Source organism: Struthio camelus, chromosome 1, assembly GCF_040807025.1.
Source record: "Struthio camelus isolate bStrCam1 chromosome 1, bStrCam1.hap1, whole genome shotgun sequence".
In the NCBI taxonomy this organism is placed as follows: Eukaryota; Metazoa; Chordata; class Aves; order Struthioniformes; family Struthionidae; genus Struthio; species Struthio camelus.
In genome coordinates, this window is record NC_090942.1 from 71,152,535 (window position 1) to 71,173,606 (window position 21,072).

Genomic DNA, 21,072 nt, shown 5'->3' on the forward strand with positions numbered 1-21,072 from the left:
GCCTCAATTTTATGATAAACTTGGGCTATAGTACATGCATAGCATAGTGAAGAGATTTAATCTCTTGGAAGCAAAGTCATTTTGAAATGCAGAGGAACTGGAGACTGGAACTGTGAGAAACATATTAGCTGTTACTCCTCTTTCCTGTATACTTCTTTAGTTACCTCATCATGTGTTATGCCAGTGATTTAGCTTATATAGACAAATAGCATAGCTGTCTGTAGTTCAAAGCTCCAGCTTCCCCTGACAGTTTCCCTTTGAAAAATTTTGTCATGCTACTTTGTCAGTAGTCACAATTGAGATTTGCTGGAAATATAAGAGGATAGAAAATGTAAAATGAAATGTAATTTCAAAATGTGTAGCATGGAGGGTGTGTTTTGATTCTGTTTTTTGATTTCATAAATATTTGTTTTAATTTAAATGACGCTGCTACAGGAAATTGCCTGTCACAAGACATTACCCAGAACTCTTAAGAGGAAGCTGGGTGTGTCTGGATTTGGAAAGGAGCAAGTCTCATGCTGGATAGTTAGCAAAAAACCACAACCCCTCTCTCCCTATGAGAGGGGGCAGGGAAGGACATTCCGCTGTGCTTGCAATGTGCCCCATCTCTCATAGCAGCTCATGTTAGGGGTGAGGCTGGTGGGGAGTCGTGCCTGTGCAAGAGTGATTGCTGTGTACCTGGAGATCCCACTTGGGTGTATCCCTCAACCTGCCGCTGCAGCGTAAACGGAGGGACCGCTTTTTGAACTCCTGATGGAGATTATTAGGCAACGTTGCAATAGAAATAGTCATCCTTTCAGTGACCCCTTTCACAGCTTTGGGACAAGACCACTTGGCAGTGTACGTGTTGCTACATGAATGTTAGGGGCTTTGTGTGGTCCTAAATCCAATTCTTAAACTTGGTCTATGGTGTTAGGGAAGTCGTTGCTAATGTTTCTTCGTTTGCTTCATCTTCTTTTGAAGCAGACATTATTCTTGTTCCTCTTCACTCTTCTCGATAAACCAAAGGCCAGACAGAGCTTTTGGCTTAGCAAAGTGCCTGAGACAGGCAACACACTGCAATGCTGTCGAGACTCTGCCTGCTGTACCTACTTCTTTCCTATAGCTTCCTTGTCACTGGTGGTACCAGAAATTTGGCTTTTCCAGCCAAATGGCAAAGAACGTCTGTCCAGAGGGCTTGCATGGCCGGAAGATTGAAGAAAGATATATTTTGATTAAAATCTGTAATTCCTTTCACAAAAACTGCTGTGTTACCTTGACACAGCTACAGTTGACTTTAACTGGCTCCTAACTGTGGCTCTATTATTGCATTACACAAGTTAACAGTGTGTGACGCAGTGCCCTGGAGATCTTATTTTAAACAACTTGTTCATTAGCGCCTGTAGCACTTGCACAGTGTGAGCATGCTCAGAGCACAGCACAAAGCCTTACCTAGTGAATTCTTTCTGATCTGGGACAGTGCAGATATACCAGTCTGGATATAATGGCAACAGGAGTGTGAAAACAGCTGTGTTCCCTTGCACCCCCAAGTCTTCACCCTTTCATTCTACTTAGTGCTGTGGCTGCTGAGGTATCTGACAAGTCTTTTTTTTCAGTCTTTACCCTTCACCCTTCTACCTTCTCAACGCCCTGTACAGTACCACAGCTTCTTCCTACCTGTCAAACACACTCCCTCCTTGCCCTCTTTCCAGCTCTCTAACTCCCCCAGCTTCCTTTGCTATGAATGAAGGTAGGTGCTGGCAGCCTTGCGTGAGCTGCCCCACGCAGCCAGTCTTTCAGCAAGCTTCCTTTCTCCGGAGGGAGGTCTCATCTCGATGGGGATCAGATCGAGATGGAGAACTCCTGGGTTCCCTTCTTGGCTCTGTCAGACGCTGATGGTATGATGTTATGGGAGTTCCTGAAAGCCAGATCCACATAGGTGCTTAACTGTTGAGGAACTTAAGTGCCTAACTAAGAGCTGACTGAATATCTACATGGAACCAAGCTCTAGCCCTTGTGTACCTCGGTTCCCATCCATAAAAAGGGAGCCATATTCCTTGCTTTATCACTCTTGGTTTTACCTGTTCGGAGCTTAAGCCTGTTACAGTGTGGCCTTTTTCTCTTTATAGGTGTGCAGTGGGATCTGAACTGGGGTTTCATGGTCATGGGAACATACAGATATATGTATGACAATAAGACATTTAGCATGAACAGGATGGAAAGCAGTGACTGTGTTCAAGCTCTTCCTCTTATGCATGTGCCACATGGGTAAAATGGGGACAGTAATACAGTCACTATGTAAGGCAAATACCAGGGGAATCAGGTATTCTTGCCAGCAGCCTACCAGTTGTCTCTGCTGGATTGTGTTGAGTAAGCACTGCCTTCAGCTGCCTGAGAGGCCTTGCTTTCTACCATGCCTTGCCATCCCTAAGGGCATGGCCATGGAGAAGCAGCTGCAAGTGTTGAACTCTGTTACAGTAGCCAGAGCTGTATGGGACACCTAAGTGAGGGTCAAAAGCTTTGTTTGCAAACATGGGCATGTGTGGGACTTAAATGGACTTTGCCCACTAAAGTCATGTTTTTCATTTGAGTCCAAGTTAATGGCCGAGATCTAACCTTTGCTCGTTGCCTGAGCCAAACTGCTGAAGCTGAATAGTTTATTAGCATCAGAGGACAAAGGGCCTGGTTCTCATACTGCTGTAACAATGGGATACGTCAGACAATACTGGTTTTTTTAGGCTGACACTTGGTTTACCCTAGTCTAAGTAAGAGGAGAATCAAGGCCAAGGAGTATGCCTCACCCTCAGAATGCCCCTACTAGCAGCTGTGCAATTTGTAACTTGGTTGCAAAAGTAAATGATGGCATCATCTTTTCTGCCTGGAAAACAGTACTCAAAATAAAGCCAGTTTTGCAAAGAAGGAGCATACACAGTGCAATTGTTTTGAGCAAGCTCATTAATTTTTCTCAAATCAGGACAAACAGAGCATGTACTCAAATTTTCTGAACATTGCTAATTTCATTGCACATAATTTTTCATGGCTGGTAACGGAAAATGGGTGTTTGGAAAAAGATACACATCTGTTGTTCATAGTTTGTACTCTCTGTGAGAGAAGTGGGCATGCCCTTCAGGAAAGAGAGCATCCCCAAGGGCAGAGTTCTCTTACCATATGTTAGCCTGCAGAGCAAGGGTAAAGGAAAAAAAAGTCCTGCTCCCCAAAGCAATCCAGAAGAACTTTTCTCTTTCCCTCTGCTAATGAGCAAAGGTGCTGTGAGGTCTCCGTTCTTCGGGGGGCACTGTGTACTTGCAGCTAGGCTTAGTTTCATACTAGAAATGTGCAGGTATGTTGTTTTCTTTGGAATTTGTGCCATTACACTGTTTTTAGTAAGGTGAAGTCACTGTGCCCATGATTAATTCTTCTTACTATTGTGAGTAAAATGTTTCTTTCCAGCAGGTTTTGGTTCCCTTTTTTGACTATTTTTTTGACTGATAAATATGTCTTGCATGTGTATAGGCAGCTAAACCAAGAAAAATAAAAATTCCGTGCTTGGCAGAAACAAGCAGATACTCTATTACCAAAATGAATGAGTGATATATAATTATATGCATACCTTTTCATTCCTTAAATCCAAGGTGAGGGAGTGCTCTTCTTGGAAAATTTGGACAGATCCCTACTGTCAGGGTGGAGGGATCAGACTTGCTTCCTCATACCCAGGGGGGTCTCTTCACTCTCAAAACCTTTAAGCAAGCTGCAGCTGGTATCATCTTCCACCCTCCATTCCTTGTTTGGTTAACATGACCTGGTCTGTAAACACTGTTCTTGATTGCTGTGCCTTAAATGGGATCTACTGGTCTTGTCTTTTATTGCTTTTGTTAGCATCCAGAACATAGTGCCTCTCAGGAAGGAAAGAAAACACCGTCCTTGACGCCATGGGGATTTGGTGGCACTTCAGAAGGGGCTTGGTGCTTTGGGCTCCCTATTTGTTAGTGGATCTCTTCCAGACCTGCAAGCATTGATGATGTGAATGGCCCTTTGGAGAGGTCCAGCCCTTCCACTGGGTATACAGGACTCCTAGGGATACTCATGTAGACAGGCACCTGTGTTAAGCAAGATGCACATCCTGCTTGGTATCTACATACTAGATAGTGTGTAACTCCTTTTTACTGTGTCTAAGCAGCATTGGCTTCTTATTTCTTGCTGACTGGCATTGTACTGTACACATCCCTAAGTTTGAAGACACACTCATGTTTCTCAGATGGCTCTCTTTTGTAGTAGCTTTTACACCCTCTTTGAACGCACTGGTGATTGTGAAGTCCTATGGATTGTGCTGTTCAAGGCCAAAAGATGCTGCCTGAAATAGCCCATGTAACATTTTCCTAGAAGGTTGCCTCTCTGACATAGAAGCAGCTTGTCTGTACCCAGGAGGTAATCATAAGGATGACCAAATCTGCTCACTGTGTGTGGGCTTCTCCCTCATGCACTTCGGAGCAATTCCCCAGACAGACCTGCCAGCTGGGTGGCTCGCTCACAAATCTTAGCTTACTCACCTTCATGTCAGACACACGCAGCTGTGAGCACCACCATCTGTGCTGTATCCTCTGTATATAAGATTAGGGTGATTTCCGATGAGCTGTGGAAACAGCATAGCCATAGCATGATTTAGAGTATGTCTGCTGGGGTGGGGGGAACGCACACTATACTCTCTTTATATTGTGAGGGGATATGAGAAAATGTGCAGAGAGGCAGGCTTGCATTGCACTCTGGCCTGGAGCAAGAGAGGAGGTGTGAGCTGTCACAGGGTGCACGGCACATTTCCTGCATGCTGCTCTCTTGCACCAAGGGAGAAAGAAAGCAAGTCCTGCTGGAGAGGGTGCCCCCACCTATCGTCTCGGGTTTGGCCAGGGTATGGAGGGCACAGACCATCAGCAGAGATCTGCGTCCGTCTCCTCGACTGCTCCTCGTGCTGACTTTTCACTGGGTAGTGGGGTATTGCTTCTCACCCATCCCAGTCCCTATGGCAGTTGTGTCCTTTCAGGGCCAATAGAGGCTTACTCATTCTTCCTCCCTGTTCAGGCAAGCAACACAAATCTCACCTATCTTGTTTTGTATAACAGCGCTTTCTACAAGATCTTTTCAGACTGAACATCTCATGTAATCTCAACAGTTCCCCTGTTCTGAACCACTTGGATCATTACCTTCCGTTTTTGTCAGCGCTTTATATTCTGGAGGGGCTGGAAGTGCTGGACGACACAGGTCCTTCTTGTATTTCAGGGGTGCTTGGAGATGCTCAACGCGCATGTTGTATGTTCTAATATACGGTGAGAATCAAGTGATGCTTGTCTAATGTTGCCAGGGAAAGGGGACCTACCTCTCTTCTGAAGATGTAGCCTTTTGATACCTACTTTATCTCACTAGTGAGTGTACAGGGAACAGGACCAAGGCCCTGCCCCTGCTGAGTGCAGCCACGTGCCTTTCTGGGGAATATATTTTGCCGTTAAAAGCACTACAGCTGCCTTCCCTCCCCTTCCTGCTCAAAGACAAAGGGTGGCAAAACGTTTATTTACAATAAACTGCTGCACTGCATAGCTACAGGAAGAGTGAGGCAAAGGGAAGCCAAACTTGCACAGATGAAAGTGCTGCCCTGTCAGATCTGAGGGTGTTAGAGTGAAAGCCGTGTTTTGCCATAACCATAGTTGCCGAACTCAATGGATACTGACCCTTACTGTGTAACGGGATTATAACCTTTTGTAACTGTGACCCCTGCCAGCACTCCAGTGTGTCACACCTTCGTTAGTGGTATCAGGACTGGAAATAAAGACCGCTTGCTTGCCAGTGGGCCTGAGTGACAGACACATCTTCATTCCCCTGGTGCAGAGGGAGGCCTCCCCCTTTGTTCCAGTCTCTTCACTAGGGAACGTGGTCAGGGGCCCCTAGCACAGACCTCACTACTGTGTTTCTCCGAAGTGGAGCTTTGGTCTCCCAGCCTAAACACCGAGCATCCCTGCTAGTTAGGGAGCCTTCGAAGCTCCTTTCTAAAAATGGAAATACACGTTGAGTGCTAGAAGGGTTTGGTTCATCATTAGCTGCTGGAATTCGGGCATGTAAAATAATGGCCAAACGTGCTGGATAAAGACTGGAAGAATAGCGTATTTCCCCATGGCACATCTGATGATCAGTGCCTCTGTTGGATTGTGGGAACGGGCAAAGATGGGGAATGTGTTTCCTCTCTGTTTCTGGAATCTAAAATGGTAGCTGAAGATGTTGGAGTGACAGAGGTGGTCTGTGACTCGGTACTACTCAGTAATGACCACATCTGCCAAGTCGAGTAAGGGAAAAAAAATCAGGAAGCTCAATAATAAAAAGAGACTTTATTTTGAAAAGTAAAAAAATTAGTCTTCTCCACATACCCCAAACATTTTTCCCAGACAGAGAGCACAGTTCTACCCTCACAGCTGGCTTTGGGGAGAAAGAACTAAGATGACTGAAACAGCAATAATCCAAGTGGCCTCTTTTGCCACTGCTGCCTGTAGGGTCCTGAAGGCTTTGCAATGCCAAAATGCAAATTTTGCAGAGTGACTGTATGCAGCAACCAGACCTGCCTCCTGGGGGAGGATTTATAGTGTACTTTCTAGACCGCAGACTTACCTCGGCTTTAGATTGTAAATTTTGTAGGAAAAATTGATAAACCTTAGAGAGCCGCAGTCTCGACAGAGATTTCCAGGTATTTCTAATACGATTCTTCTGAGGAGGGACTGCACGCCTAGGCCTCCAAGAATACTCTCACAGTCCTGCACATACAATCACTTCGGCTCTTATCATAAGCAGTCCCACCTTTGTCTCGAGTTATCTGAAGATAACTCAAGCTGAAGAACTTAGCAATGAGCACTTGCAGGGCCCTCGCTTACTGTGATAAGGTATCAATATTAAATTGTGCTTGGTTGTGGGGTTTAATTTTTGCATGTACAATTGTTTTCCTCTGCCTTATATTTGTAACCAGAAGGTGGGTGATTCAGCCCAACAGGTTTCCTTTTGTGTATGATGCAACAAAGAGGGTCTCTTTCCACATCCTGATGGTTGAGGGGCTGTCAGGATCGAGGTGGAAGGGATGGCTAGAAGAGCAGCCCTGGTGATGAGGGTAAAGCTGCCATGATAGTTCCCTAATTTCCTACAATTGTGGGTTTAGGTATGTTCTAACTATGTATTTACTGTAAGCACCTACAGGTTAGTCCTAGTCACGCTGTGCAATGAGGCATCTGCTAGAAATATAATTCAACGTTATTAATAGCTCGGGTTTTCAAAAAAAAAAAAATGCCAGGAAGGCTGTGGAATCTATGCCTTTTCATGGGTTTTGAATTTTTCAGCTTTGGAATTCAAAAGTTCCTGTAAGTGAAAATTAGCACATCTCGAAGGATGCAAACTTTACTTTTCCTGATGTCATTTCACCAAAACAAAATTGGTATTTTTGCAAAAATGTACTGGAAAAATGACCTAGAACACAAGGAGTTCAGAATGCTTGGAGCACCAAAACTTGTGTTAAATCTCTTTCAAAAAACATAATTGTTTTCAGCCGACATTGAGATTGCAGGAGTCAGTGGCTATACTGGAAAGAGAATGTTAAGAGTTCTTCTAATGTTCAGTTTCTTGCTTTGATCATGAGCATCTTTTAATTCTGTTTGCTCCTTAGCCTGTATTCTTAAATATTTTACATTCTGAATATCTGGGAGATGTTAGGATCAATATACATTTATCATTTCCTCCTAAATAATTTCACCTACTTCTCTTCATTTGGCTATTGATACATAGGCTAGTAATTTCTATAGTTAATGGAATGACAGAGAAAAACAGTTTATTCTGCCTTGTCTAGCAAATCCTGCTAACAAAGTTATATATATCCTGTATATTTTAGATTTAATATTTAAAAACATCACAATAACATCACAGGAGACCTCTGGTACTAGAAAAAGATTCCAAAGGATTGTTAAAATAAAGAAAAAAAAGTGTAATTCCAAAAGTAAACACCAATTTTTTACTGCATCAAATAAAGTTGTGAAATTTAAAATGACAGTAGAGCAATTGTGGTTGGTGTAAATCTGCCTAGCTTTGGCCCTTGTTTAATTTTTTTTCATGTTATAAAGATTAGTTTACTGTCTGTGGACTGAATCCTTTTTGCATTATACACGTGACTAAATCCATGGGGCCCAATGGCCAGAAAAAAAAAGACCCAGAAAGGCATTAAAATAGTTTAGCCCATTCAGCTGCAAATTCATCTTGCACATATTTTCCCCCTAACTGGTTTTGTGTATATTATTGTCAAATATGAATCTGCAGAATATCTCCTGGTCTGGAATCCTGTCCTCTTTGAGCAGTCAGCACTTCTCTTTTAGCCGTGCTTACTGGCTGATACATGTACATGTTAGGGTCTATGCACAGCAGTGCTAATTTTTGCATTTCTTTTCATGCTTTCTTAATTATTTTATGCAGCTCATTTGTTTCCAGCATCCGTTTGCATTTGTTCTTTCATTTTTTTAAGCTACCTGCATAATTTGGAAAGTTAACAATAGCACTCCGTGATCAGTCTGCAGGTTTCTTTCGATATTCTACGAGAAATAAGCCAAAAAAAAAAAAAAAAAAGCATTGCGATGAAAATGAATCTAAGCTTACTTTATCCATGTTAATGAAGGACAGTGAAAAGTATCGGGCAGAATATGGAGTATATGTACGGCCATCCTCACAGTAAACGAGCCTGTTTTAATATATAGATATATAGCTGTACACCCAGAAACCGAGCTTGTTTATCTGACTCCTCCAACTCGCTATGGATCGCTGTCAAAGTTTTGAATCCCTTTTAATGTTATATTTCAGAACACGGATGTTCTATATGTAACTTCTGTTGCACTATTTGAAATGGAAATGGGCTGTGAAGCCTGCCAACTCATCTTTCATGTGCCTTTCCTACTGGTGTCTCTTTTTCTGCAGAGTCGAGCTTGCACAGCAGAGCGTTCCTGTGTTCCCTTTTACATGTGGTGCTCGTTAAAAAAAGCACAATGAAGTTTAGCTGCAGTGAAATTATTTATTTGACTTTTTTTTTTAACTGGTGCAAAAAGTAAATACGTTTACCGTCTCCCTTTCCATTCAGTGTGTTTCCTTTTTTTAAGCTCCATTTGTGTTCAACAAGACAGCCTCTTTCTCCAAGATTAACATTTCTTATGATTGTTCCTGACAGAGGATTTACTTTCAGAGGCCCTGCTAAGGATAACCAAAAAAGGGCATGTAGCAAGACAGTTTTGGCAGCTTGCATGAATTTTCGGAGCTTTTTAGGTCTTGGTTTTCTGATGAGTGGCTTCCTGAGCATGCCTAGGGAATGACAGGCATCTCTGCAGGCAGGCTGAACCCACCTTGGCTTGCGCGTAGTCATTGGCTGCCTATTAGAATAAATTGAGGACAATGCATACCGCTGCCTGCCAATTGTAAACATAAGGGATATGTATTCACTTAGCATTGACTTTTGGGAGGGGCCAAGGAAAGGCTGTAGTTTTATTGAATAGGGCTGTGTGTGAGGCTGCTGGTGTGCCTTTCTCGCTGCGCTCCTGCCCAAGCAGCCGGTTATTCACTTCCTTCCTACTAGCTGAAAACTTTGCAGCCGCAGAGGTAAGGGCTTAAGATACGCGTGGGTTTGGGAGCGGTGCGATCTGCCTGCCTTCGCGTTACGGCTAGCGATTAAGCAGCGTGCTAAATCTAACGAGCTGTGGAAGTAGTCCGAGAGCGTCGGATACCGTGCCCCCCCTCTCCTCTCCCCGCAGCCCCCCGAGCCGATGCTCAGCGTGGACCAAGGGAGATGGCGCGCCGGAGGCGGGGGGGTGCAGGCTGCAACTCGGGGTGCCGGGCAGCAGCCAGCACCAGCCTGGGGTCCCGCTCCGCCTGAGCTCCCCGAGCCGGCTTGTCAGCGGAGCTATAACCTATTTGTCCTGTCTTTAATTCTTCTAAAAAAATAAAAAAAGAGGCAATAAAAAGGTTTTGGGTGTGCTCATGGCTGGTGATTTGCTTTTTATTTTGCAACCTGAGACCTGGGCTTCCAGGGCAGCGCAACTGGAATGGCAGTGTAACTGATACAGTAAAGCTCCGGTTAACATAGCCGAGCTGATACTTGCTGAAGCAGATGTCTGTCATGGCAGCCTTTCATAGAAGTTTTGTTGACAATAGACGGCATCCGTTTTTGTTTTCAGCCTTCAGCATGCACAGCTGCGTATTGCCAGAACGTTTCTTGTGAAGTTGCCTTCCCTGCTGGAAGAAAAAAATGCACTTAGGTGGGACCGGAGCTCTTGAAAGTATCAGTCTGCGTTTGTGTCAGTCAGGCTGCAGCTCCAGAAAGGAGCAAGCGGACTTTTATTTCAAGCTCCTTTGACATGCTCGGCCAGTTTGAAAGCGTCGTGCGAGGCTGACTGCCGGTAGCGTGATAGTCTGTCTAGCTAGGAACCTCTCGGAGAAAGAGCTGGGAGCATAGAGGGAGGGATGGAGTTAGCTCTAGATCGATGTTCAAGGGAGGCAGGCAGAGACTGACCAAACTAATAAGCACCGACCCAACCGGCAGCTATGAGAGTGATTATTCTCCTATCTCCTACTTCACGTATTGTTTGGAAGAATGGGCAGGATAACTCTCATAAAATGACTTTTTTGTGGAGTATTTATTGCCAGTGTGAAGTTTTTTTTCCCCTCGTTTTGCCTATCAGAGAAGGTTTCTATTGCTAAAAGGCATAGAGGAGAATAATTTGTTAAAATAACACATTCCCTCCTTGGCAGCAGCTCAAAGAAAATAAGGAGGCCGAGTGTTTCTTTTGTGAAAAATGTCTTTATTATAATTTGTCTATTTTAGATCCCATACTGTGAATGTCTGTGCATGTATGATTTGGCATCAAGGAGGTCTGAGATCCTGCATCCGTTCTTTTTCTTCTCTCATTAAATGTAGCAGTAGGTTGCTGTGCGAGTGTTTGCATCTGTAAACAAGTTTCTTACCTTTTTCTGCTGCAATTGCGAAACGGTATGGGATCCTACAACTGCGTACACCAAAATGAATCAAATGGACTTGTGTCTTGACGTAAGTTACAACGGGATGATCCTTCAAGGAAGTAAACGGTCCATTTGCTTAATTAAGATTGCCTTCAAGGCAAAGTGGGACAGGATTATTCTCAGCATATTTGAGGAAAATACAAGTCTACCTTTCCTTGTGAGGCTCCCTGATGAGGCAGGTATCTTAGTCAATCAAAGCTGCACATGTTAACGTAACGTCTAATGTTCTGGCCATCCTGACGGCGGGGGAGAAACCCAGGACAGGTTGCCTGTGAGCAGGAGACAGAGCTGACATCATTTGCGTTTCCTGAAAACTGCCCTTTGTTGTGGCCTTGCAGTGGCAAGGCATCCGTTCCACAGCCTTCATTCACGGGATTAGTCTTGGTGAAATCGATCCCGTCATTAACGAATGCAGGGTCTGATGTAAGGAGCCGGAATACGCTTCAGTGTAGTCTGGATACACTTTGACGATGGGCAGTGTAAGCGTGTATTAGCAGAATAAGAGAGTTTCCGCAACTGCTGTGCCGTGCGCCCACAGAAGGTTTCTGACACAGAGCAGCCGTAGGAAGGGGAAACTTCCCTTGTAGTTTTGTTTCTTGCCCAGCAGTGATGCAGAGCGCAATAGGGACACTGAAAGCTAATTGATTTGAAAAGGAAAGGGGAGGGGGAGCTGTAAGTCCCTTTGGCTGGCTCTAGAAGGAAAATTAAAGTGCATGAAGACAAGAGGGTTTCTGATTCCTCCAAGTCTTGTTCGCAGGGCCGGGCCACGCGTGGCATGGAGGAGTGCTGGCCTGCAGCCGTTCAGACCCGTACGGGGTTAGGGGCAGCACTGCTAATCGCTCGAGATGCCCCAGTGAGTACTGGGGACCCAAAGGAGGGCAAAATGGCAGTAACTGGTGCCCTTGGTGCCTCTAGGACCCCCCTGCAGGTGTGGAGAATGGAAAGATGGGGCAAGGCTCTTTTTGTCAGCTGCCCACTGGGACGGTAGCTTTCATTGTATGAAGAGACCGACACCAGGGAGACTCTGTCAAGAGCCTGGCTAAAAGTCCTCCAAGTTTCCTGTCCCTGCGTACAGCTGGAGTGGCTCTGCCTCTCGGGGTTGTCATTACACAGCCTGGTGCAGCAGTGCAGCAGCAGGGCTGGAAGGCATCAGACTTGGCCAGCTGGGCAAGCGGGGCTGGGCACTGGTTGTGCATGTTTGCTGGTGCAGGGAGTTGAAAGCTGCTGGACAAGCAAACACCAGAACTTACCCAACTGGTGCATGTAAGAGCATCTCCAGATTGTTGTGGCTGTGGTGCTGCTGGCCTTGAGTAGCTTGTGTGGCTGGGACGAAGCAGTGCAACTCCTGTTCTTCTGTGAACATTGACACTGGTTCACTTTTTCCTTCCTGCCTGGTGCCGAGTCTGTGCTGTGTCACATGTAAAACTGCCCTGCTCTCATGGAACCTAAAAATGCCCCTTCTCTTGGAGGGCTTTTGCTTCCCAAGAGTGAGAGCCTGCAGGACTTCCCTCCTAGAGGACAAATAGGATTTGAATGCTTTGGGTCTGTTTAAAGTACTCTTTATCAGTAGTTGCTTCTGTAAAACCTATTCTGTTGGTTGCCTGACTTATAATTTGTATTAAAGATCAGTGGAGTTGTGTTAACTCCTATCTGCTAAGAGTATGACCTGGTATATTTGATCACTGCATACGCAGGAAACCATATATGCATAAGAAAGAGAAGGCCAAGAGCATAGTATTAGCTCTCCATCTGCAGTGCTTGTCTGGACTCTCTTGGCTGTCAGAGAAAGCACCAAAAAAGGTAACAGGGCAGAACGTAAAGTGCAATCCGGTGAACCTTTCATTGCCTTTGAGGAGAGCTTGAGGTATGGGGAGTCTGCAGGATTGGGCTCCAGGTGTACAAAGCCTGAGGCAGACAGGCCTGCGACTGCAAAGAGTGAGAGTCTATCTTCAAAGTAGGTTTTCATTCTTTAAAAATTGTCTCTTCTTAGTAACTACCCCCTGGCAGCTTGTAACAAGAAAGCTGCTTCCCTAGCAGAGCTCCCACCTTCGGTAACGTTCGTGTGCAAAGGCAGGTTTGCTGGTTCAGTTTGTACCTCCGGGGTGGTTTCAAGCCTTTCCTTTTCCCCACCATCTGGTGAGAATGGATTTTCGGTGTAACTATACTGGAAACAAGTCACCTATCTATATGCTGTCACTTACTCTTTGGGTGCTGGTGCTTTGTGAGAAGCTGTAGCTGTTGCATACTTCCAAACGGTTTGTAAAGGATTTAGTTGAAGCTGAAATTTGACTCAAAGGCATTTGAAGATCAGATTAGATTTGACCTTTCTGGATGAAACACTGAGGTCATGCAACAGTTCAACTATATAACAATTTCTTTTTGCCTTTCCTAAAGCTTTGCTATAGTTCAGCTAGCCAAAGCCCACTGGGGACACTCAGTATATTATAATTTGAGATTCCCTCGAGTGTGCTCCTACTTTTCTTTAAATGGGATTTGATTAGCCAAAAAGGTTAGGGCACGTAACACTGTCAATTAGCTGCTAGCCGTGGTATGTTAGCTGTATGGTTTGCATCCTGAGTAAGAAAGTGCTTCTTTCCGTGTGCTTTTCCTTTGGAACTGTGTTTAATGCTGATAAATGGTGTGGGACTGGCAGCGCGGCTGCCAAATAGATATCAGAATTAGCAGCGCAGGCCCTACCACATCCCTCTCCCAGCACATCACTAGTTGGCTCTGAGGAATGCAGCCTTCTGGACTTTTTCACTTGCAAACCTCCTGACTTCTGCTTTTGTCTTGCAGCAACGGCTGTGTATCCAGCTGCAGTAGTGCCCAGCTGCAAGCCCCTGCTTCTTGCAGAGCTCCCCGGCGGTGAGGCGGGCAGGCTCTGAGCTGGGTATCCACCTCCTCTGCTTCTGGCCGGGCATCACCACTACGAACAGCTGCCTCTTTCCCCCTCCCTGCCCCTTGAATCTGCTTTTTCCCCTCTGCCCATGAGCCACAGGGAGACCTCCTGATCCGAAAATCCTGCCTATAGTTTTCATGGGAATTGACGTCAAAGCCAGGAACTTCTGCTCATGTGAACTGCTCTGCTGATTTGCAATGGGGGCAGGAGCAAATAATTGAGGAAGTAGAGGGAAGAGAGAAAGGAAAAAGAAGGCCATATCTTAAACCGCTGCAGTCATTTCTTCTTTGAATTTGTTTCCTGTGGTCATAAATACCTGGTGATTCACTTAATGTCTGCATGTCTGTTTCGGTATCTTTAAGTAAAGGATAATTCATGCCATTTTGTATTTAGCCCATGGGGCTACTGAGGCTTAGTTCGTTAGTGCTTACAAAGCATTTGCAATCCTGAAATGTCAGGTTTAAGCCCTGGCTTAATCCTTATTTCTGATTGATCTCCCAGCAAGACTATATCAGGTTTTTTGCTTGTTTACAAAATTATATGTTCCACTAGAATTTAACTGTTCTTCTAGTTTACAGGCATAGCAACCCAGAAGCCCAGTGAATACATTGCAAAACGGAATAGACTCAGTATTGACAATAAGCTGAAATGTTTGACTGGAATTTCTTGGGTGATTGCAGATTTAACTGCACTGATTTAAAAATGCACTGGTAGGTGCAGGTAGGGTTTGCACTTGCTTCATCTGAGACAATTTTCTGTAAAGTTGTCACACACGCACTAAAAATCAGCGCTCTCTGAGGAAGATGATAGCTTTTACTTGAAGCTATGAAGTAGTGTCATAAGCTCAGGAGAAAAACAACTCTAACCAAGCTGTTGAACCTTATCAGCTTGTCCAGTTTCGCACTGACAAGATCATTTGAAATTGGAACTCCTGAGGCCAGGACAGGCTGCAGCAGGGAAAATAGGAAAGTTTTTTGGGCAATGGAAATGTCGTTACATGTTTCCACACCCTCTTGTGTACAGAATACAAATAATGAGCATTTCCCTTGAGACTTGCTGTGGCGGGTGTGAGGCAAAGTGGAACCCACCCGTTTGTACGTTTTCTGGTTTATGTCCTTAAATGGAAAAAAAAATCTTTGGAATTTAGCTCATAGAAGGTTTATAAATAGATTTGTGGAGATAAAGTTGTAAATGCTGTGTTCTTGGATCTATTCCGGAGAGTAACCCTGTAGGCCCACGAATAGGAAGAGGCAGGGGGGTATTGCCAAATGCAGCAAGACAATTTCATTACAGATAGACATGCACGTACACGCACACCCCTCCATCTGTGCTGACCCTCCCATACGTGGAGATCTAAGGGACATGGAAATCACTGCGTGCACTTTTAAAAATTGAATAACTTGGGGTGAGGGAGGATTAGCATTCATGATTCATAAGACTGCTACGGCAGACTGGACCTATGACAGCTCTTTAAATAAAGCTTCTGAGATTTGTTGGAAACTTTTGGTACATCCTCCTCCGAAGCAGCTGGTCCTGGCTCCGGGGAAGCTGCTGGGCTGGATGAGCCCTTGCTTTGTGTTTGAACGGTAGTGCCTCTGCTCCCTTAGAAGTCAAGGTTCAGCCGTGCAGCCTCGTACAAGGTGGATTGCAATCAGCTTCAAAGGGGTGAAGGAGTGTGTGATCAGGCTCTTGTTTGTTTCTTATTTGCAAGGCTTTGATGTTCCCCTTGTCTTTCTGGGACTGCCACAGGGCATGTTACTACCCTTTTCCCACTTCATTCTTTTCTTTGCCAGTGATCTCTCTAATGGCGAAATGGTCCTCCTCCCTTCCTCGATTTTTTTTTTTTCTTTTTTAAAGTCACCTTGGTAAAGTCTCTCTTTCACCTCAGAAGCAAAGGTAGGACCTCTGTTAATTCCTCACTGTTTCAGAGGACCTAGCAGTGCTTGTCTGATAACCCAGATCATCACCTTCTAATACAAGCAGCTGTACCACCAGCAATTTCTTTACGGTCTTCTGGGATCAGCTGTGGATGGAGCAAAGGCTCTCTGCCTGCATCTTTCTTTCACCCTAAAATAATGAACCAATGATAACCAGCTTTCTCTCAGCAATTTCAAAAGCCATTGAACCAGGAGAGAGTTTTGGCCTCTTCCTGTCCCATTTAAAACTCATAAGTGTGGGAAAAAAAATTTCCTAGGACTTGGCTGCAGCACATGGAAGTAGGAGTGAGCTGGGTGAGACCTGAGGACGCCTTTGGTCAGCCTCGGAGATAGCTCAGCCCCTCCGTCGCCAGGCCGAGGTTGGCGTCCTTCGGGGGACTGCACCGCTGGGTGCTGAGGATGGTGAGGGGTGAACTGGCTGTGGGGTCTGGCCGTGGGAGCAGCTCAGCCCCATCCACAGAGCCCCACCCCTGCTAGGAAAATGAGGGGTTTCACTGAGATGTGTGATAAGCCCCAGCTGTTGCTTTGACACTTCAAACAAGCCTGGATTATAAAGACTGAAGTGCAGCATTTTAATTGCTGTAAATATGAACAAGAGTGTTTAGGCAATCCAGATGATACTGAGCCAAGCATTTCTGTGGTTAACATACATTGCACTAACAAAAGCAGCCCAGCTGAGAATTTCCCTACCCCTGTCCCTAGTAACTTAAAACGTCAATTGTCTGCATTTTGCTGTCACTGTATTGGTGAAAATGGGGGAGAAGTTTTAACCTGGACTCCAGTTGACCTGAATCTAATCTCGCTTTTTGCAGCTGTATAATGATGTAAATTGTATTGATACTTAAAAAAAAAAAAAAAAAGTTGTGTCTGATCTCAGCTATATTAGTGTAAATCTGTTTGAGATCCTTGAGCTACTCAGAATTCACAGCAGGCTGTTTGGTGTCAGAAGCTGGCTCTTCTTGTTCTGCTTTCTATACAACCCCTAAAGGATGAGAGCAGCAGGAAATTGGGTCAAAATACCAATAACGAGCGTTCATCAGGAAATGATATTTCATACAAGAGAGGGCACTGCAAAACCAGAAAGCCAGTAAAATTCCATTGCTCATTTGTTCCCTGGTGATTAAAAGGCCCTGCCATATATGGGGAAGGTCTGAGCTTCATTCACTGCAACCACAATAGTAAATGGCTTATTCACTGGACACAGTATGCAAGGAAGGAGCAACAGTTTCTGACAATAAAAAGGAAAAGCAGCAACTTTTGCCTGCAGTTTGTTTGCAGGTTTTCTCCACTGTGTGTTATTAAAAGCTCAGTGACTAGTTTTTTGTTCCTTTATTTAGATCCATGTAAACTGCACTCAGTTTGTTTTGCTATTTAACCCCCTACCGCCATAAACCCAGACACATCAGCCTATTTCCTCTCCTTCCTCCCCCCGTACAACCCAAACAAGAAAAAGACATTTCCTCTACCCGTGTAAATAAATGTAGCTCCTCTGTTTTCAGTATATCTATTGCAGATTTATATGAGCTAAAGGCTGGGATTAGTGGATGACATCTTATTCTCACCCCTGGGTATAGAAAACTAACTTCAACAAAAGCCATGAAAAATGCTAGTTTTACAGAGACAGTGATAGGACCACAGGAGTGAAGGAAACTTCCTTGCTTGGATTCTGTATTGTTAGGGGTGAGTTTTGGGGCAGGAAAGCATCAGCGTGGACACGTACCCCACCAAACCTCTGCCTTATGCTTTGGAAGGGGGCTGCAGAACGGCTCCCCAGTGCTTGCACCCTTTGAGGATCTTCCTGCCATCACATCAGGTTCTGCAGTGAAACTCTATGCAGACACCATTAAGTTGTTAAGTCATTGGAGCATAGTTGTGTTTACATTCTTGCTTTTCAGTTTATTTTGTTTAGGGATCAGTACTCTCTCAGCCATCAAGACTGTGGGGATAAAATAGTCAGCCTAGTTGCCTTTTTACTTCATGAGAAGAAAGACAGTTAAGTGACTCCAGTCCTGGAGCTACATTGGGTTCTCTCTGAGCTGCAGACTTTCCCTGAGTTTTTATTGTCTGTGTTACATTGAGTACCTTAGAAATAATATGTTTCTGTCACATGCGGAGATACAGAGCTTACAGACAGGATCCTTGCCCCTCTGACATTTTGATGTGAAACCTCAGATCTTTGTGGCTAGATGGGCTGATTGATCGGTCTCATCTCCCAAATCGCAGGCATCACTGGACATCCTCCAGTTACCTGTGTTTTGAGGCCAACAGTAAAACATCTTAAGCTGGCCTAGCTGAAATGGGCATCTGCCCTTCAACTGTTACAGCTGGCCACAGGACAGACAGCTGGATTTGAAGCCTGTCCTTTGCTTATCCAAAGTGTTGCTGTGCCTCCTTGGGAAGGAGCACAGCCCTGTGTCAGAGGTGGGGTTCAGCTTCTCTATTCGTACATATCTGGGCCTCTCTACAATTTCCAGAAAGGTTAACATGAATTTTTGCCTGTGTCAAGAAAGCAGAGTTTATTAGACGTGACCAGCTATGGGGTGATAACAGATTTGCCCCTAGCAGTCCAGGCTGGCCGTTGACTAGCAGCCTCCAAGTGGTTTGGCATCTCATTACCAGAGAATTGTCTTTTGACACATGGCACTGCCACAGTTTCTAGTCTTCAGAAAAATAGACCTTTGGTAGCTGTTTACAACAGTTAAAGTTTCTGATACCTCTCTTCAATGAGAAGAGGGGATTTTCTTGTTTCTGTTTTTTTTAATGTGAAACTGGCTTCCTCAACTTCATCTGTAGGCTCAGGTTCTCTTAAGTCAAGGAGGGAGAGGGTGTAAAGCCAGGCCTGCTTTGAGATGGTGTTGCTTTTCATCTCTGGACTGCAGTACTTCTTAGAAGGCACCATTTGATCATTACTGTGAAGCTGTGCTTTCGAAGATTGATGCCTGCTGAAGCCCTGCAGAAACTCTAATGCAGCCAAAGAAAGCACTGTCAGGTTGTGAAAACTGAAAACAGCCTGATAATGTGGTAGTAACACATGAATGCCTCTGTCTTCTGGCTGTTGAAAGGTTTGGGAAGCCAATTTGGAGACCAAAATAACTAGATATCTAGTCTCTTTCAAATTTCTCCATTTAGGAGCTGGCTTGTGAGAAACTTTGCATTATGTCAGCTTCTTAAATGGTTTCTGGAACCTCTGGAAAAAGCTCCCGAATAACAAGCAAATTGAGTGCAATAAGTATTAATGCATGGCTGAATGAACTGTTTATTTCTTCCATATCTACCATCTTCAGTCTTCCTGAGCTCAAATGTAGGATGTGAGACTGTTTTGTTTTTCTTTCTCTTTCCTTTTTTAAGAGGCATTCAAAATGATGCATGATTTGGAGTGAATTCACTCCCCTCCCCTCCCCACTCCCCCTTAAGTGATTTGTGGTCCAGTTTGGTGTTTGTACAGTCTTGTACTGGCTACCTGTAGGGAAGCGTCACAGAAGTTCTTCAGCTCTGCTGCTCTGCCCTGGCCCCCCACTGGGAGTTCTCCTTCCCTTGATTTATTAGCGTCTTCTAGTAAAGGCTGTCAAAGTTATCGTTTTACAAGATAAGTTTTTTGATCTGCACTGATATTTTTTAGCACAACACCCTTCCTTGTGGCGTTGCTTGTTGCCTTGATGCTTTCAGTCCATTGTCTAGCAGAGGATTTCCTTATTCAGTAAAAAAAAGTTTATTGCTTCAGCTATCAAACCAAAAAGTCAGTGTGTCATTTTTGGGCCATCTACTCTAAGCAACACTCTAAGCATCTATTCTAAGGTCTTCCAGAATGAGCAGTGTTTTTTTTTTCTTTGTTCTTGTTTTTTCTGTTCACTATCGTCTGTAATAGACGTGAACTCATTTCTTGGAGTCTATATGTAGCTAACTTAATATTAACAAGAGAGGAGGGAATAACAGCATGTTTGCCTTCTGTATCAGAATATTTAAGAAAGATCAGTTCACGTTAGTAAAAAATGAAAGGAACTTACTCTATGTGTAGGAAATATGTTTCTTTATAATGAACAGATTGAACTAGTGATAGACTGTGAATCTGACTTATATGACAAAATACAGTTATACAGTCCTGAGAGCCTGGAGTCTGGTGTGATGACCTGGAAAAAACATTATAATCTGAGTACATTATTTCTGTCTCTCCTGTGAGCCTTCAAGTCAATGGAAAGGCAGTGATGGAAAGACTGTTGGCATTAGCAGGCATGGAACTGGTTTCATTGATCTCGGTTCAGTGCTATGGGTTGCTGAGGTTGAATTTAAATCTTTGTGTTCAAGGTTCTTCCTTGATATAGAATTAAATACCAGAGGCTATAGGCATTAAAAAAAAAAAAAAAAAAAAAAAAAAAGGAAACCCAAAACCTGGGAAAGCCATATTAGGTCATTTTGTCCCTTTTCTCTCAGCAGTGCAAGATGACTCCCTAAAGTATATTCACACGTGTTTTGTCCATAAACACCTCTGTTTATTAACAAAATACAATAGCTGTAGTTTTTCAGTGAGGATTGGGATAGTTTGCTATACTTTCTAGTTTTTAGCAGGGGGAAATAGCTATCATTCTAAAATGTATTTCTTGGCTTTTGGATATTGCTCATGTGAATTCAAGCAAAAAACCCTAATGAATGGAAACTTGTAGAAGAGTTAACGGCAGCTGGTTTTATTATGGACCATGGCTCTGACATGATGTCACGCTAGTTTAATACAAGTGTTACCTCACTGACTTCAATGGAGCTGCTTTTCATTTGCAAGGGAGTAAATGAGGCCAGAATCAGTCAGAGACCCAGTGAGACTTTCTGGGAGAGAGGTTTGGTTTGGGGAATGTAGTTCACATACATATAAAATATGTAGGCATACTTGCATCATCACAGTAAATGTGTCAGGCCACCTGAGAGACGGGGCAAATTCTGCTTGGAATAGCACGAGTCTAAATCCAGAATGAGACTAAGATAATTTGCCAGGGATGGCTGAAGAAGTACCTCATTATTCAGAGTGCTATGCCTAGTGGCCTTCATACTGGAATTCTGACATTTCCTTGATGAGATGGCTGGGAAATATGGCAGAATGTGTGTTCTGCAGGAAACTTTAGTTTTTTGACTTCTTAATTTCAACTGTATCAAATTAAAAGAGAAGTTGTGCTGGCTATTATGGATCCAGCTCAGAGAAGAGCACCA

General features: G+C 44.1%; 1 protein-coding gene across 11 annotated transcripts in view; it reads left to right on the top strand.

The window, feature by feature from the left end:
• CALD1 (caldesmon 1) overlaps positions 1-21,072 on the top strand; it is a 279,725-nt gene that overhangs the window by 68,685 nt on the left and 189,968 nt on the right. For 7 of the 11 annotated variants that reach the window (XM_068947883.1, XM_068947917.1, XM_068947926.1 and 4 more), the window contains exon 1: positions 9,289-9,627. The exons of the other annotated variants lie outside the window; for them this stretch is intronic. The gene's annotated coding sequence lies outside the window, so the exon portion shown is untranslated. Of the gene's footprint in view, positions 1-9,288; positions 9,628-21,072 lie in introns of those variants that run through there. 11 annotated transcript variants of the gene reach the window in all.